Source organism: Dipodomys ordii, unplaced genomic scaffold (genome assembly GCF_000151885.1).
Source record: "Dipodomys ordii isolate 6190 unplaced genomic scaffold, Dord_2.0 Scaffold234, whole genome shotgun sequence".
NCBI lineage: Eukaryota > Metazoa > Chordata > Mammalia > Rodentia > Heteromyidae > Dipodomys > Dipodomys ordii.
The window spans coordinates 1,318,274-1,338,516 of NW_012267450.1; positions in this window are offsets into that span (position 1 = coordinate 1,318,274).

Genomic DNA, 20,243 nt, shown 5'->3' on the forward strand with positions numbered 1-20,243 from the left:
AGGGGGGCCCTTTTCTATTCCTCAGACCCCTGTACAATAATCCAGAGCAGCCGCAGCAGGTGTCTTACTGAGAGCTTGCACTGTGCCCATACTTCTTGCAGGCACTTTTTTGGAAACTTCTCACCCAAGCATCAAGGAAGCTGTAAGGAGTTCTCAACTGTGTGTGTCTGTGTAGTAGTGACTATAGGATAGAGATAGAACTAGAGCCAACCATGATGAACTGGGCATTGTGGAGGTTGCAGAAGTTTCCAGAGAGACTGGATTTCACACATAGAGAAATTAAGAAACCATGGTGCTGAGGCCAGCAAGACTGAACCATGAGCCATGGACCTGTATATAACTGGGCTTTGAGAAAAGGAGAAAGAACAGAATCTGGGCCAGGCTATAAATGATACCAACAAGACTTGGTGTATCTGTGAATTTTACATGGTAAGAAATTGTTAGAATTGCTTTAACATTATCAGTGTTTTCTTTAAATTTCTGGTAAAAAAATATAATGCTTTAATAATCAACCTTTTCTCTTCTTTCTCAAATGTTTAAAGGGGAATTACCCTGTCTAGTTTTAAGCTCTGATACTAGAGCAAGGTAGGCTCAGGAAGTAAGTGGAAAAGCCATCATAAATACCAAAAGGGAAATCAGGGTTTCTGAATGTGCCACTCTTGGCTGTGGGACAAGATTATCACTTTTGAATGAGTCATTCAGCGAAGCCACTGGTGGTGGTTATTTGAGTAGGTTCTGTTTCTGTCTCCCAGACAAGTCTATCATCACATGAGAAGTAAAACCACCCTTCAGAGACTCAAGGTAGAGCTCCAAGGTTGGAATGACAGGAGATACAGGTGCTTGGTAAAGGTCCTCAGGCCAGGCCACCCCATCCCAGCTTAAGCATTGATGGCTGTCCACACAAAGAATGAGGAAGCTGATAAAATACCAATGGCTCCCTGAAATGCTCTCCCAGACCTTCCTTATAGATGTTTTTCTGGGTACCAAGCAAGTGGAAAATTTGATTGTCTTTCTTTAAAAGCATCAAACAAGAAAGCTAGAGATTAACTATAAAAATAAATTTAAAATTTCTTTTATTTTTATTTTTTAATTCTTTATTTTTCCTTCAAAATCAAAGAAAAGAGAATTGGAACCAATAAGGGGATTAAGGAAGCCTGAAATTGCTGCTGATCTTTCTTCATTGTTTATTTCAAGTAGATACCCTGTGATCCAGCAATGCCATTCTTGGGCATTTATCTAGAAGATTAGAAATCATTATATAATAAAGCCACTTGCACAACCATGTTCTTTGCATCACCATTCACTATAACCAAGGTATAAAAGAAAGCAGCCCAGATACCCTGGGAGAGAGAGAGACAGACAGACAGACAGACAGACATATGTATGCATACATATACATATATATCACATGTATGTATGATGTATATCATATTATGATATAACACATTATTATACATATATATGAAATATGTATGTTTTACATGCATATTATGTACAAAATATATTTATATATAATTTTATCTATCAGAAAGAATGATATTGCATCCTTTGCAAAGAAATGAACGGACCTGAAAAAATTATGATAATATATGCAGTATAATATATAATATATGCAGTATAATATATATAAGTATAATATATGCAGAGAGGATTTCAAGTAACTTACAGTATCACAAAATGAATGCCAGAAGCTTGAACTTGAAGTGTTATCACTCCAAAAGTGGTATGCTGAATTTGTACAACTATTTAAAGATAGTAAAACTATATCAATAATAAAAGACCAGCAACCTAATGAAAATTAGATTGTAACAAAAAGGAAAGAGCTATCACCTTAATTGAATAACGTAATCTGATAAGAATATGAATATTACAAATTCTAGTCTGTTTTGTTTAGTTTGTTTTTTCCAGTGCCGAGAATGGAATCCAGGGCCTCACAAATGCTAGGCAAATATTTTACCTCTGAACTATACCTCAGCCCTGATTCATGTTTAATTAATGATTAGTAGCCTTTTAGAACAGTTTTCTAGTAGCATATTGAATGTTTTTTCTCCTATAGAGTATGTATACTGGTAACATCCTTTTCCCATAGAGGTAGCTCAGTGAGATTACAGACACTACATTGAGCCGTTGGTTGAGGCAGTAGGACCTAAGTGCCAGGTAGAGGTATAACCTTAAGGGTGTTTAAAAAAATACAGTAAAAAATATTGGCTCTGAAAATGTTCACCTTCAACAACTATTGACTATTAGGAATCTAGAATTCAAATACTATTCTGAAGTTGCTGGGTAACTTTTGCTGCTTCTTAATATCTCAGTGTGTTCAGAATTTGACATCTCTTTTCTAACCATTCCACTAAATCTTTCAGGAAAGGTTTAGGGCACTTATCACTCTGATTCTTTGAAGTTTAATCTAACCAAGCCTACAATCTCTTGTAGAAACTACTGTGACCATTTGGCCTGGGGGTGCTAATAACCCTTCCTTGTCCTGGCTCACCTGTCTCCACCTCCTTGATCTCTCCTTGTCAGTATCTTTGAAAGGTTCCTCTTGGAGGTTGTTTGGGGGAGAATGATCTAACTGCCAATGCCCTATGCCTTTTCCCTTTTAACTAACCAATAGGTGGTGGTTAAAGAAATGCTCACCTGCAGTGTTAAAGGTCTGCTTTTTCATTAGTTTCTATAGGGAAAAGACTACTTCCATTTCCAATAACAGAGTTCTGTGGTCAAAGGTACTCACCGTGACTCCATCTCACCTTTTCCATGCTTCCTTTGTCACCATTACCTGAAGCATATTAGGAATGCAGAAATTCAGGTCCACTTAGAACCTCAGAAATCTGCATAGTATCAGAATCCCCAGGAGTTCAGATGTTTGAGAAGCACTGATCATTGGTTGAATGGGCTTCTTACCTTCTGTGTATGTTACTGAGGTCAATATTCTACTTGAGCAGTCACATCCAAGTGGGGAAAACCTTTTGCTTTCTTGGGAGGTTAAATGGACATTAAAGCTGCCCAACTAAGCCAGAAAGATTAACTTTCTTAGTTTTTCTGCCACAACACTGTTTTTTGTGTGAGTTCAAGTACTGTCCTCTTCAGCAGCCACAGACAGGATGACCTCTGAGTGTCCCTGATAGCACCTACAAAAGACAAAAGACCACACCTGAGGCTAAGAGGATTGCATCCTCCTTCCTGACTGCTGGTCTGGCTGTGTGTGGAAGGCCAAAAAGGGCTAATTGGGAATCACTGTCTACTTCCTAGTATTCTGTATGAGTAACCTAGCTTACTAAGTGGCTGTTGAGCAACTTCATTAATGACAAAGGAAGTACTTTCTTGGTCTGACAAATAATCACTTCCTTTCTTTCATAGCAGAATTATTCTCATTGGTAGAGAAAAGAATGGACTACAACAAGGGGGATGAGCTGTGTGTAGAAGCGCGCGCACACACACATACACACACACACACATATTTTCTCTTTTAATCAGCCAGTGTGTACTAGTGAATCACCTGCAATGACTCAGATTTGTCTTCCTTCTTGGACTATCTGCTCATGAGTACAAAGACCATTCACACCTCTAGTAACAAGCACAGAGGCTGATAGATTGACAGCTGGGCTCACAAACATTATAGGAATGATGAATTCATTTGTTGTTTTTCGGACATTGTTGACATATCTGAAAACATTTAGTTAGGCTTATTCATATAGCTTCTCCTTTCCTCTTTTTCTTCTTATTGTTATTTTTACTACTATTTTTGTTATTATTTCATTTTCACTGGCAATGGTACCTGTAGACTTAACAGGTATCATTATCAACCGGTGGCTCACACCTGTAATCCTAGCTACTCAGGAGGCTGATATCTGAGGATTGAGGTTCGAAGCCAGCCCACGGCAGAAAAGTCCCTGTGAGACTCTTCAACAAACTTCAAAAAAGCTAGAAGTGGTGCTATGGATCAAGTGGTAGAGCACTAGCCTTGAGTACAAAGAAGCTCAGGAACAGCAGGTAGGCCCTGTGTTCAAGCCCCACAATTGACAAAAAAAAAAAAACACAAAGGTATCATTATTAATATGAAACAGAAATGTTGATGGGAATGAGCCAAATGGCATCATGGTTAGAAAGTCACAGGTGTCATTTTTGGGAGATTAGATAACATTTTTCTGGTAGAGTGAATTGCCCATTTGTTACAAGTTAGAACTTTGCTGGACTGGTTTATAGGGCCAGGGGGAAAGAGATAAGTAGATCTTCTAGTGAGAGGTCATCTGTTTTGAAAGTCTGGAAGATTCCATGAACTAAATCCAGGTATTACGCCATAGGGAAATACCTCAGATGGTGAAGGGAAAGAAGTCTTTATTTAACATAAAAACAAAATTTCTTCAAGCTGCCCTCTTTGGAAATCCTAGATAATACAAACCTCCAACTTCATAGACATTTATAGTTCTTAATAGAATTAGAGTTAAACTTCGATACCAGGGAGAAAATAAACTATTTTTTTTCAGCAGACTTTGGCAGGAAAAAGCTGTTCCCTCCTTCCCTTGCATCTAAACTGTCAGAAGGCACAGAAGAGGAAGGGAGAAGCATTTCAAATGCTGTGTCAATGGACTTGCATGTTTCTCTTCTTCTTAGGTGTCTTCTAGGTTCCTAGAAGCATGTCTTCTGCATCCTCACCTTGACTGTGGTAGGAAACATTGTGCCATAGACGATTCCTTGGCCTGGTAGCCAGGGAGCCCTGTTTTCTGTCTCTGTGACTTGTTCCACGTTCTTTCTTTCTTTTTGAAATACGTTTTTTATTTTGAAAATACTGAACAGAGAGGTTACAATTACATGAGCAAGGTAATGAGTACATTTCTTATCAAGCATTGTTGCCTCCTCCTTTGTTTTTCCCCTACCATCCCTTCCCTCCCACCTCCTCAACTCCACTCCCCCCTCTTCCCCCTTCCCGCCTAAATTGTAAAGCTTATTTTTCAACGTAGTGTCTTGTACATCTCATTGTTACAGTGGGTCAACCTGTATCCCTATTTAAACAGTTTGTTTTTTCCCTTCCCCTCCCCAAATTATACCCACATCAAATACAGTGAAAACAGGGGTTATACCGTGGGGGAGGGACATATGAAGCAACAAAATAATCACATGGTACCTTATAAATACGTTAGAAACAATAGTAAGAAAGTAAAAACCACTTGTGTCCCTATCTTGGGGTTCATTTCACCTAACATCAACTTATCTGACCTTTTCTGCTTGTCACAGACTTATACTAGTTATTGCAAATAAGGGAAACCATGGGACCTATGTTTCTTTGGGCCTGGCTTACTTCACTTAATATAATTTTTCCAAGTCTTTCCATTTCCTCACAAATGGGACGATGTCATTCTTTCTGATAGAGGCATATATATATACACACACACATATATATGTGTGTGTGTATGTGTGTGTGTGTGTGTGTGTGTGTGTGTAATTCTCATTTTCTCATTTTCTTGATCCATTCATCTACTGAGGGGCATCTGGGTTGGTTCCATATCTTAGCTATGGTAAATAATGCTGCAATAAACATAGTTGTGCTGGTAGCTTTAGTATGGTCTTGTTTGTGATCATTTGGGTAAATGCCCAAAAGTGGGATTGCTGGATCATAGGGGCCTTGCTCCCCTTTCTTATTCCAACCATAGCTACCAGATCCTAGAATTGCCAATGAATTCAATTGAGAAATGAAACACACTATAGCATAATGTCTTCTGTTTTGGAATGCCAAGCTTTTCTGGATAACTTTAACTGAACTGAAGTTCATATTAGACTTTTTCCTTTTCAGAAGAGTAAAGTGCTGAAGTACTGCATTCAGTCTTAACTTGGTATGAGTTCTCTGAACACATATGTGTGGCATCTGTGTGTGAGGGTGACCTTGACTGAGAGTCAGAGGCATGCATTTAGAATCTCTTCTAGACAATGGGTTTCTTCCTAATGAAGTAAGGAAATCAGGTCTGGCCAGTGCCATATTGGCCACATGGTGGATGGTTGGGTCTGGCATCTTGTCTTCATGCTTCTATCACCTGCCTCCCAGGTAATGGACATGCCCAGACCCTTGGAGGCAGAGTCGGGCACTTGGCTGATAGGTTACTGAATCTGTCAGTCTAGTGCCTGGGATTGGGAATTTCCTGAGGATCTGCACTGACCTATTTAGGCCCGGACCAGCCTAGCTGCCAGACTCCATGCCACGTGTGTCTCTGTGATCATGTCCTGTGTCCAGTCTCCTGGCTCATCTCCAGTCATAATGGCGTCCTAATTCAGCTCTCTATTGAAGCTGAATTGGCTTGTTGGTATTGTTTTTGTTATTTCTTTCCTCTTTAGCATGTTTCCTAGCTGGGTTACGTGTACTTGGGGGCTGAAAGCCTTTCTAACAACTGGCAGCCTGCAGCCTGTTATCTGTGTAATAAAGATTCCAATATTCTATATCTTAAAATGTGGCTTCTAGGATGATTTACCTAACAACACTATCCAGGCTCAACTACATGCTTGGTTAAGGTTAATTTAGACTATTAGCATCTAGTGCCTCTCTTTAATCCACATTAAAGTTCTTTACTACCCCAAAAATGATTGGGGGGGGAATGGAGTTCATTTTCTGAAAGACAATGATAGGCAGTCTTCACCAAGGACTCTCTGCTCCTTTGGTGCCTACTGAGCCCTGACTGAACTCATAAAAGTCTCCACCTCTGGAACCTTACACACCCCATTCTTCTCATTCTTCCTACCTTCTTAGCTCGCCCTGCCTTATTCTATGGCACACTAGTTCCCAGCTACCCTTAGTCATAAATAACTTGAGCTTTTATGACACTTCTATTCAATGGTGCTCCCTCTTTTTAAATAGCCTACATGATATAGTCATCAATGCCTCTTTGCTTCTCCAAGCTCACACCTGAGACAGGATATATCCACCTTAGGCTACTGAAGACAATAAAGAAAGCCCCCCCCCCACACACACACAAATTACATTTGGCCAGGTGCCAATGGCTCACACCTGTAATTCTAGCTACTCAGGAGCCTGAGATCTGAAGATCATAGTTCAAAACCATCCCAGGCAAGAAATTCTGCGAGACTCTTACCTCCAATAAACCACCAGAAAACTTCAAGTGGAACTATGGCTCAAGTGGTAGAATGCTCACCTTGAGCTGAAGAGCTGAGGGACAGCACCCAGGCTCAGAGTTCAAGCCCCCACAACCAACAGAAAGAAGGAAGGAAGGAAGGAAGGAAGGAAGGAAGGAAGGAAGGAAGGAAGAAGGAGGGAGGGGGAGGGAAGGAGGGAGAGAGAAGGAAGGAAGGAAGGAAGGAAGGAGGAAGGAAGGAAGGAAGGAAAGAAAGAAAGAAAGAAAGAAAGAAAGAAAGAAAGAAAGAAAGAAAGAAAGAAAGAAAGAAAGAAGGAAAGAAAGTCATACAACCATGCTATTTGTTACCAGGCAAATGCAGAACCTCCTGCCTAGCATGGAAGTCCTTGAGAAAACCATCACCCTCTTTCTCTGGTTATTGTTGGATCATTTCTGGCAGAAGTTATTTCAAGAGAGACATGGTTATTATCTCTATCCACAGACATACTTGGGCCTCTCTCTCTCCCCTCCCCGTCCCCTCACGCCCCAGCTTCAATCTCTGCTCTCATATTGTCTTTCCATTGCCCTTTCTCTCCTTACCTTCTCTGTTCTTCAAGTTCAGGTCAAGTGTCAGATACGTCCCTCCATCTTATTCCAGTGACCTTCCACCCTCTTGTAGCTGAAAGCTAGCACTTAGAAAAGAGGCTGTAACTTCTAGGCCAGCCCATCTCATAAGTGTTGCTATCACATTGTGGAGGAATACACAATGGTGGATGGTTTTTTGTTTTTCTGTCTCTGCCATTTCCTTGAATTACTATGCTGTGAGGACTGTGTACCATATCTTAAATTGCTGATCAATATATAAATTGATTCATTAGTGTTTTATAGTAGTGCAACTTTCTGTGCAATTTTTTATGGAAGTAATCCACAGGGTGGATTATAAAATAATCACCAGGCCAATCTGGTTAGCATGAAACAATAAAACTAAGTTACAGTTTCCTTTTCTGGTTACAAGCTTGCTATAGACCGTATTGAAAATGATCCACTTATGGGGCTGGGAAAGTGGCTCAGTGGTAAAGCGCTTGCCTTGCATGCATGAGGCCCTGGGTTTGATTCCTCAGCACCACATAAACAAAAAGAAAAAAGCTGGAAATGGCACTGTGGCTCAAGTGGTAGAGCGCTAGCCTTGAGCTGAAGAGCTGAGGGACAATGCCCAGGCCCAGAGTTCAGGCCCCATGACCGGACCAAAAAAAGAAGAAAGAAAGAAAGAAAGAAAGAAAATGATCCACTTCATTCCTTTTTTTTTAATTTTTATCAAGCCGTGTTTTATATGTCATTCTGGGGGAGGAAATGGAGTATGTAGTTATGGATCCTTCCTAGGGTGTAACCAAAGAAGTTTTAACCTAAGCATAACCTAAGGAGATGAACTGCTGGCCACATTATGAAAAGAGCTCAAGTTTAAAAAAAAAAAAAAGACTGGTATTTGAGGAATAATTACCTGTTCAATTAATTAAGAAAAATGTCAACATTTATCTATTTAAAAAAAATTGATATAGGGTATGAGAGACCTGCCAACCTGGTCAAAAAAGTAGCCAGCAAAAACCTGGAAGTAGAGATGTAGCTCAACTGGTAAAGTACTAGCCTAAAGCAGAAAAGCCAAGAAAAGAGCATGAAGCCTTGAGTTCAAGCCCTAGTACTTCCCTTCCCCCCAAAATTGATACAACCCTTTCTTTTATAAATAAATGTAAAGAAACAGCATAACAAAACATTTCACACCTCTATTCCAGAATACATCTGAAAAACAGTCTCATGTTTCTTGGTTTTTACTTCCTTTTTGGTATAATATCTATAGGAAGTTATCTATTTGTACTTGAAGTACATCTCTCGATAAAATATCTTCAGGAGCCAGGCACATGTGACTCCTACCTATAATCCTAACAACTCAGGAGGCTTGAGATCTGAGGCTTACAGTTGGAAGTCAGCTCAGGCAAGAAAGAGTTGTAAGACTCTTATTTCCAATTAACCACACACACAAAAGTTGGTGTAGAGCTGTAGCTAAAAAGGTAGAGCTCTAGACTTGAGCATAAAAGCTGAGGGCCAGCACCTAGGCCCTGTGTTCAAGCCCCAGGACTTTCACAACGAAAGAAGAAAAGGAAGGAACAAAGGAAGGAAGGAATGAAGGAAGTAAAGAAGGAAGGAAGGAAGGAAGGATAAAAACACTCCATAACAAGGGCTTAACAGCTAGAAACTCTGCCACCCCTCAGATCCTCTAGATCTCTTAACTTGGTCATCAGGCTCTGTCTACTGTACCCACATAGTCTTTAATGCTCTCACTTCCTCTACTAGAAAGCCTTTTATCCTTAGCCCCTCCACATATATGGGCAGGCTACTCATCCCTAAGAGCTCAGCTGAACGGCCACTTCCTCAAGGAATACTCTTCAGACCACTTACACTAAATTTCTGTATTCTCTGAGCATCCCTACAGCACAATTCCAGATGAAACTCAGTACCAGCTCACATGATGACTAGGTATGAATCTGTCTCCTCCCCACTGGACAGTAAGCTTCTTGAGGGCAGAAATGGCCTTGCACCCATCCCCTGCCGTGTCCTCAGACTGTGGTCATTGTTTTGCATATGCCAATACTACAGTGACAGTTATTATCATACCTTATAAGGGTTGCCCATGTGTTTTCCATATACTTATAATTTTGCCCAACAGTAGACACTCTTCTTACTTACATTTAATGAGTGTAAGTGTGGGATATGACGTCCAATGAGAAGTCATTTGCCCAAGGTGACACTGCTGTGACAGATGTGGAAATGAGGAGATGAGATCTGTGTGAACACATGGCATTCTACCACAGGGGACAGTGCCATACATACTCACACTAGTAGATACCTGTGCACATTTGCTGAGTGAACGGTGAAGACCAAGGTTGCCTGAGCTGGCTCTGGTCAGTTCTCAGAAAAATGCAACGGGCTTTAAATTTGGAGTCATTGTCAATAATTTCCGTACTAGATTGATTTTTTAATAGCTTTAGGTAGTCATGAATTTGAAGAGCTAGATTACTTTAGAGTATAGACATAAAGCAGTTTTATTTGTTAGTTATTTTCAAGTGAGCCATTCATTCTACAAAAAGAATTGTCTCATTTAGGGTATAAAACTTACTTAAGCCAAGCACTGGAGGCTCACACCTGTACTACTAGCTAATCAGGCAGCTGAGATCTGAAGACTATAGCTTGAAGCAGCCCTGGCAGACAAATTGGAGGACTCTGAGCTCCAATTAACCAGCAAAAGGCCAGAAGTGGAGATGTGGTTCAAGGAGTAGAGCACCAGCCTTGAGCCATAAAAGCCAAGTGAAAGCAGAAGGCTCTGGGTTCAAGCCCCACTACCTGAACACAAAACAAAAGACAAAACAAAGTACATAGCCACAAGCATTCAGTAAAACCCATACTTCAATATAACTTCAAATCAATGCTAAATAACAAGTTAATGCACTTGGGGTACGTACGGAGTGGTGTATGTGTGTTTCTAATGGTGAAAGCCATTGTTATCTAGTGAAGAAGAGCTACAGTTCCTCACATCAAAATTTGCATCTGAATGATTCTGTGATGCTTTCAACATTGTGCCTTTTTTTTTTAATTCAGTTGCTTGGGTTCTGTTCCCCAAATTCCAAATTTTGGCTTATTTCCAAACATAAAATTACAATTCTATATAATCCTATCACAATGATCTGGGTCTCATTAGGAGAGAGAAGAAGTTGGAAGAGGATCCGAACTTTCCCCAAAACCAATAGCCAAGACTTTAGTAGCAGATTTGTAAACATTCTAAATTTTCAGTAACCAAAAACTCAATGTGCATGTTTAATTCCATGAGAGGAAGCGTTACCACATTTTCCGACAAGGAGGCACCTATATTCTTATTTCTTCACCCTCTCATTCCCATCCTTCTGCCATACCACCACCCACACAACATCTGTAGTTCTTAAACTAAAAGCCCAAATTATTGTAAAGTTAATTGAGCTTACAAAGAAATGCTTGTGTAGAAAACTTTCTTGGCTCCAAGAGAAAAACCAAAAATCTCCTCTGAGTGGTTATTCAATAGCCCAGAAATTAGTTCACTGGTAGGGATTCATAGAACCCCTTGGGTGTGACCCTCACTTTTGCCACTAGGCAAAGACTTGACAATGTGCCACAACAAACAACTTAAGGATGAATTAAGACATAAAGTACACACTTACCATTTTTTGCTTTTCTTGTTACTGGCCTCATCACTGGTCAATCAGCTTTCAAAAGGAAAATAATAGCTTGCTTTAAACGAGGGCTTATAATTTATTGAAGTACGTCCATTTCACCAGGCTTCAAACTCCAGCCACAGGAATGGCCGTTGGAAACCACCCCACACAGCATGGGCTGTGCAGAAGCATGTGAAGCCCAAGGTTGCCAGCAATGTCTTTATCTCCATCAACATATTTTGTCAGATTAGGTAGGATAGCCAGAGAAGATACTGTTGGCACCAGAACAACAACAACAAAAACAAATGGTTTCCATCTTCTGGAGTAAAAAAATCATTGAGGCTGAATTTAGTGCTCAGATATACCAGGAGGACAAGCACCTTTCCTATGTAGTGGTTTTCTAGGCTCAAGGATGTGGCTCCAGCCATCTGGCTCCATTCATCCTCTCAATTTGCTTAATAACCAAGAGTCTTCTAGATTGTGTGTGTGTGTGTGTGTGTGTGTGTGTGTGTGTGTGTGTGTGTGTGTGTGTGTGTGTGTTCTGGGGCTTGTACTCAGGGACTGGGGTTTACCCTGAGCATTTTTTGCTCAAGTCTGGCATTCTATCACTTAAGCCACCACTCCATTTCCAGCTTTTTGGGGGTGGTTAATTGGAGATGAATCAGTCTCACAGATTTGTCTGCCAAGTCTGCTTCAAACCAGGATTCTCAGATCTCAGCCCCTTGAGTAGTTTGGATTACAGGTGTGAGCTACCAGTGCTTAGCAGTACCTGGACTTGGAAAGACTTTTCTAATGATCAGAAATGCCTGTGCATCTCCTTGTAATTCATTTCTAATTGTCCCCGAGGGAAAAAGTTCAAATAATATCTTATGATAAGATAAAGAAATCTACTCAAATATTACAGTAGAATTATCATGGCCAAGCAGCTTCAGCTCTAATCACTGTACTTACATGGGAAAACTCTTGGAACACTTACCGAGTAAGAAAATTATAAATGCAAAATAAGCAAAATAACATAAAAGGAAAGTTGAAGGTAGTATTTTATTAAAAGAAGATGTAAAAATGCTTTGTGACACATGTGTAAATTGTTTGTAAGTGTTCTCTCCAACAGCAGCTAATAATGAAATGATATTGCATTTTCTTATATGCTGATTTTCCCGGTCTCATAGATGTGATAGGAATCTAAAGCCTAAGAGAAACCCAAGCAAAGAAAAATACTTCCTCGTCTTGGCTCAAAAGGAATTTGCCATCAGTTCCACTGTTTTGTTTTTTAATTATTTGTTTTGTTTCTTTTTTTAACTATTGCTAAGGAGTTGTACAAAGAGATTTCTTTGTTTTGTTTCTCTGTTTTTTAACTACCTCTAAGTAGTTGTACAAAGAGCTTTCTATTCAGCACATCAGTATGCCAGTACAATGCATCTTGATCAATGTCATCCCTTCTATCATTCTCCTCTATCTCTCCCAGCCCTCCCCATCCCCTCAACTTTCCTAGTTCCCCTTTCACAAATAAGCATTGAATATTATGACTGCATTCTCCAACCTTTGTTCTCTTCATTTGTACCTTTCCCTCCTTAACCCCTCCAAATACCCAAGTTACAGGTTCCTGGTATTCATTTTGTTAGACTGTAAGTTAGCTACTTAGAGGAATTATGCCATTGGAATTCTTTCTGCATATGCCACACTTTAGTTAATACATTCATGTATATATGCACATGACTTTGAATGTTTACATGGACATTTATAAATTAGATCTAACTTCCACATATTAAACAGCATGCATCCTTTGTCTTCTGAGGCTGATTTATTCCACTTAATCTAACTTTTTTGAGATAAATTTATGTTGGATTTTTTTTCAGTGTAGAGTACAGAACTAATGTGGAATCTTTGTGCATACTAATCGAGTGCTCTACCATTGAGCTATATCTCAGGTCAATCCCTACTCTTCACAGATGAAGTAGAGGTCTCATATTTACTGCTCAAGTGCTGTGTTGTCATCAAACTATTAAGCTATTGAACCAAACCTGTTGGAAACTTACATATGGTACTCAGATTAGTAATTCAACAAGATCTGTTCATCTTTGCTTGCTCACTCAGTTTCTCAAAACAATAAAGCAAAGGCCAAGGAAATGAAAAGCTCTCAGATGATATATTATCTCTTTAAAGAGGAGAGAAACAACAGAAAGCTTCCCCAGAAACAGTGCATGAGCAAGGGTGTTCACATGCTTCCTCAGTGGCAGGATCCAGAAAGCCTGGAGAGGAGGTTGTCTTGAAGGCAGCCCACACACGTGGGATTCTGGGAGGCCTGGAAAGGAGAGAAAACGGCAGGAAGGAACTGGGGTGAGAATAGTTGTGAGAACCTTTTGTTGTCTTAAAATTTCCATAGGGCCAGAAAGTAGACAGAGTAGAAAGAGTACATCTTCATAAAACATGCATCTCAACATGGGACTGGCTTCAGTTTATTACTTTGAAAATTCTATGCTCTTTCCAACAGTATTTTCATAACATGAAGTGATTTTTATAGATAACTAAAAAAAATTAGAAGAAACAAACAATACAATAGCTTATAGTCCCAAATTCTACTTTGGAATTTCCAATGATCCTGAAAAGGAAAACGCAGAAATTAGTAGAAATGGAAGAAAACGAAACATTTTTTCGGGATGGCAAATTGTGACACTAAGTACAGTGAAATCAACAGAGATCAACACTTAGCCAACACTTATTCTTCTAATCTAAAATAATTAAAACACAAAGTACGATGTGTTTATTTGCCTAATAAGGACTATTGGAATATATTCCCCCAAGTAACTCCAGTATGGTGATATCTTTCTTCCTTGAGTTTATTTGGCACATCTTTCCATGGTGTGTCTTGAGATATCTATGACTATACATGTTCAAAATCAGCTTGCCAGATGCCTAACATATTCCTTCAAGGTAGTGAGTACTTATGACTCACCCTTGGAAGTGTATCTTTGTACTATCTTATTGAATGTTCTAGATGAATGAATGAATGGATGGATGAATGAATAGAAGAAGAATAATTTCTTGTGCCTCTAGAGTAGATCACAGAGCAGAGTATACTGAACCCTTGATGATTGGCTGTAGTATCATCCTGACCCCACTGGTCCTGATGCTCTCCAGAGTTATGCATGGTATTCACCTGAATTCAACTCAACCAGCAAGTAAACAACTCAATGTGGAAATAGGACTCAATCTTTGTCATTAGGGAGTGAGTCGTGTGGGGTCTAACTGGGATATGAAAGAGAAGGTTTGTGAGTTGTGTGAGGACTGTACCCAAAGTAATGAAATCTTGTTACTCCTGCCTCAGTTTACCTCTGGATCACCTTACTAGGAATGGACATGGATTGTAAGGGCGTCTCTAGGAAAGGAAATGCCACACCCTGATTGGGATTACTCGGCTTGCTTATTAGAAGCTGTTAAAGATATATCTAGCTGCCAAACAAGCATGCCAAGGCCATGTCAGGGCTGGACCAGAGGGTCACACTCCCACCCATCACCAGCCGTTCATATTTCCATGCTGTTTTCCATTCACCAATCCTCTCCTGTGCAAAGAAGGAAGTCAGGTCACAGGTGGCAGGTGATGGTAAACGAAGGGCAGTCTGGAGTTTCAGCAGAACTGGCTCCTCTGACGTCAAACTGCTCAGGTTTGAAAACCAGTTTTCATGTAATTATTTTGGGAACCAGCCCCATTTTTTCTGGGCTTATACTCTAAGGTCATCCCAATGTTCTCCTGTGCCTACCTACCTGCTTCTTGTTCCATACCCTTAAGTCTCCTAGCTTCCTGTGGCAGCCGCCAGATGAGCAAACTTATTCTGTCCCAGGGTAACTCCCATGGTAGTAGTGTGCACCCAGCTCCTCAGTCCCTCATCCACTACTAGTTGACAGGCAGGAGGTGGGGCACTTTTTTGAGGATCTTGCCTGAACCGAAGGGCAGGGCTTTGAAAAAGGAATCATCCTACCAGTGTAGATACTGCTGTTATTCTTGACTAATGAGCACTCTACATATGGGCTAAGGTACCCATCTAAGGAGAACAGCAGGCTCTGAAGAAATAGGCCAGATTCACCCAAAGAGTAGAAACAGTATCGAGGGAAGGGACAGCATTGCTCAAAAAGAAATGTACCCTTTACCTGACTCACCTAACTGTAACACCTCTGTATATCACCTTTATAATAACAATTTTAAAAACAGTATATATAGAGATTTTGGCTGACAGATCTTTAGAAAGGAAGTGGTATTACTCATTGCAAAAGGATGTTTCTGCAGCAAGAGAAAGCCCCGGAACATGAGTAGGCAGTAGTCTCCAGCTTCAAGACTAGGAAAACAGAACTCAGGCCAGGGATGTGGCATTTATTCATGTTATCTCTAAGAAACAAAAACCAGGCGTAGCACATTCACTACTGTTTATATTTTCTTGTAGAGAGAACTCAGTCCAGTATTTTGTCATTTTTTCTCTAAGATGCACTGCTCCAGGCTCAATATTCAGTCAAGGAATACTTTAGCCACATCCAGGTCCAGTGCTATAGAAACAATATGTTCCATGAATTTTTTTATTGTAAAGATACTGTACCAAGGGGTTACAGTTATATGAGTAAGGTAATGAGGACATTTCCCGTCAAGCATTGTTACCCCCTCCTATCTTTTCCCTCCACACCTCCCCAGCTTCTCCCCCACCCAGCCCCCGCCCAAAGCTGTAAAGTTCATTTTCAACATAGTTTCTTGTCATCTCGTTGTTACAATGGGTCAACCTGTTTCCTTATTTCAGCATTTTGTTATTTCCCTTCCCCTCCCCAAATCAGAAAAATGTATATACAAGATGCATAGCACAGAAATCAAATACAGTGAAAACAGGGGTTATACCATGGGGGAAGAACAAACAATAGAAACAGAAAAATCACACAGTACATTATAAGTACACTAAAAACAACAACAAGAAAGATAAAACCTCATGTGTCCCTATCTTGGGGTTCATTTCGCTTAGCATCACCTTATATGGTCATATGTACATAACTTTTGACCTTTTCTGCTTGTCCTAGACATATACTAGTTATTGAAAATAAGAGATACCTTGGGACCTATGTTTATTTGGGCCTGGCTTACTTCTTCCATAATTTTTGTTCTTTATATCTATGTCCATTTATACAACACAGTTGTAGAAAGTAGCTTCTAGGAGATTGTGTAGCCAGGCTCACAGTTGGTACTCAAAAAAGACATTTGAATAGAAGAACAGAGGATTAAATAAAATGAAAAGAGGTTTGAATAAGATAATAGGTCAATAGGTTTTCCTTTCTGAAATCTTTTAAAATTAATTTTATTTATTTTATTTTTATTATCTTTAAGTAGTTGTACAAAGAACTGTCAATTTCGCATACCAACTTATGACTACAATGCATCTTAATCAATGTCACCCCATTCACAGTTCTCCCCTATCTTGCCTGATCCCACCTATCCCAAGTTACATAGTTGCATTTTCACATATGTGTGTTATGATTATATTATATTCATTCACCCTTCCTCTCTCCATTCATTTGCCCCGACCCAGCAACATCACCCCTCCACACAAACACACCAAAACAACATGGTTCCTGGTATTCATTCTGTTAGCCTATGAGTTAGTCATTCAAAAGAGTTATACCATTGACTATAATAGGCATGAAATTACCTGTTTGTATATGTATATGTATATAAATGTTTTTGTGTTTAGAAATTAGATCTAACTTCCACATACTAGAGAAAACATGTACCTATTTTTTCTCTTTGAGACTGATTTACTTTGCTTAACAAAAATTTTTCCAGGTCCATCCATTTCCCTCAAATTACAAATTACATTATCTGTGTGTGCATGTGCATGTATGTATCTACTCATCTGTCATAAGGCATCTGAGCTCTTGCCATAATTCGGCTATAATGAATACTACAGCAATGAACACGGATGTGCAAGTGTCTTTACTATATTCTGATTTGTAATATTTTAGGTAAATTCACAGCAGTGGTTTTGCTGGGTCATAGGATAATTCTGTTCAGTATTTTTAAGAAACCTCCAAACTGCTCCGTAGTGTTTTACTAGTTGATGTTCCCACCAACAGTATAACAGGATTCTTTTTACCCAACACCCCTTCCAACATTTGTTAATTTTATTTTTAATAGTTCAATACCAGGATAAATTCATTTCTCTGATGTACTAGTCATTCAACTTTCTATAAAGAGTGGAATGGATTGTTCTGTGCTTTAAGATTGTTGTTTTGCAAAACAGTAGGGAAAGTAGATTGCTGGAGCCATTGGAGTCATGTAGGCAAAGGCAATTCCACATTTACTACCTTGGTCAGTCTACCTAGACCAGCCTCGATGACACATAGTGATACTGGTTATTTATGAAGATCTCCACATCCACAATCTCCTTACTACTCACAACTACCCTGTGAAATAAATAGGGGTGGCCCAGTGCCCACAGTTCATGTCTATAATCCTGGCTACTTGGGAGACTGAGATATGAGGGTCGCAGTTTAAAGCCAACCCATGCAGAAAAGTCCGTGAGACTGCTATCCCCAATTAACCACCAGAAAAAGCCAGAAGTGGAGCTGTGGCTCAAGTGGTGGAGTACTAGCCTGGACATCAAAGCTCAGGGACAGTGCCCAGATCCTGACTTTAAGCCCCAGAATTGGCACAAAAGAGAGAGAGGGAAAACAATGAAAACAGTGTAACTGGTTGGAGAGTATGAGAAATGATACTGTCACAGACTTCTTGCTGGTAGACAGGAGTTTGATGACTTCACTGGAAACATATTTCACAGTCCCTCATTAAACTGTACTTCCTGTAAACCAATCATTTTAGGTAACTCCCAAGAGAGTTACCCAACATTACAGAAATCTAACAGGGTCTTTACTAGTAGTAGTAGAAGTACTAATAGTATGCAGTCCTGAGGTTTGAACTTGGGACTTTACATATACTAGGCCAGGATTTAACCACTGGCTATTTTTTGAGAAAGGGTCTTTCATACTTTTGGCTTCTAACATGACACTTCCATTCTCAGCTTTCTGAGTAGCTAAGATTAAGTGGTGAGCCACTGGCGCCGCCTGGCCCATTTTTAATAATCATAAAGCTAGTCTGGAATTATTGTAATGGCTAGAAGGACAGTCATGGGGATGTAAGTCAAGCAGTTTTGAGTTCTGTTTCCCAACTCAAAAGAGTTGTTATTTTAAAGTATTTGGCTTGTTAACTTAATTAGAGTTATTTTAGTTGTGTTAGACATGCCAAAGTTTGGCATGTTTAGTCCAGTAGATATATTATAATATACATGGCAAGTTATCAAAAATTTACGAGAACATTTTGTGTGTTACACATGCACTTGTTTCTAAGGTGCAATGAAGATTCAAATTCAGCTGAGAACTATTTATTAGTTGTAAAATAAAATACAGTAAGATAAAGAATCACCTAGAAGAGGCACACAGTTTTAAAAAAATGAAAAAATACCTTCATAATTATGAGCCTTTCCTATTCCACAGAACTTTGAATACAATATACAACAAAAACTTAGATGTTAATTTTGTTTTATGACTCATAGCCAAAGATTTCCTGCTTTCCCATTTCTACCAAATAAATACTGTATGAGTTGAATACAATTTGTCAGTCTATTACTCTTAACAGAATTTATAACCACATATATGTGTGGTGTGTGTGTGCTGAAACTCAGGAGTTAGGCTCTGGCCTTTAGCTTTTTTGCTCAAGGCTAGCACTCTACCACTTGAGCCACAGCTCCACTTCTGACTTTTTTTTTTGGTTAATTAGATATAAAGGTTTCAAAGACTTTCCTGTCTGGGCTGGCTTTGAACTGTCATCCTCACATTTTAGCCTCCTAAATAACTAGGAAAATGTACAATTTCTTTTGGTTGGTTTTGGTTTTTGTCTTGAAACAAGATCTCATTATTCATTTCAGGCTGGCCTTGAACTTTCAATCCTCATGCTTCTGTTCCCTGGATGTTAGGGTGATAGGTTGGGTACTACCATGCCCAGCTTATAGCTTTGATTTTTGGTTTGGTGTTGTTTTGTGTTTGTTTTTGTTTTGTTTTCAGTGCTTGGTTTTGAATCAGAACCTCATGTTTTCTAGAAAAACATTCTACTATTTGAGCCTTTTCTTTTTCTCTTATTTTTATAGGATCTCATGCATTTGCCAAACTGGCTTCAGACCGAAAACATCCTATCTCCGCTCCTGAGTAGCTAGAATTACATATATGCACCATCACGCTCAGCCTTTGTAATGTTTTTATAGAATAAATTTCCCATATTTCTCAAAGCCAACATTAAAAATTTATAGATTAGAAATATTTCAGTTTAGGTCCTTTTCAATTCTGTCACCAACTTGAAGAAAAATAAGAAAAACACCTAAAAATACAGTTCAGAAAAAACTATTGTTAATGACTTGATGTTATAGTCCTACATATATATTGGCATTTTAATACACTTGCAAAGCATATGTGTTTTAACATTTATCAAAGCCAGAAAAATGATAAATCCTGATATAATGACATATGAAAAGATCTCTAAGTCATATATATATATATATATATATGTATGTGTATGTGTGTGTGTGTGTGTATATATACATATATACATATATATATATATATACCATTCCAGTTGAGATGTCCTTAAACTTCTCAACATCATAGTGGGAAAAAGTTATCTGGCTTTTTATGTTCAATTAAATATGCTTCCTAGGATAGAAAGATTTTATAATAACCAGTCATAAAGTTGTAGAGATTTTCACTCTTTCAATGCATACTGCACCCTGAGCCTCCTCTTCTTTCAGACATATAGAAATTATAAAGGCAAAGAAACCCTCACCAGTCATCTAAGATTTTAGTCACATGGTCACTTGATAGTTTCACACCAGAATTAAAACCACAATGCTGTCATATGTGTACACTTCATATTCAGTGC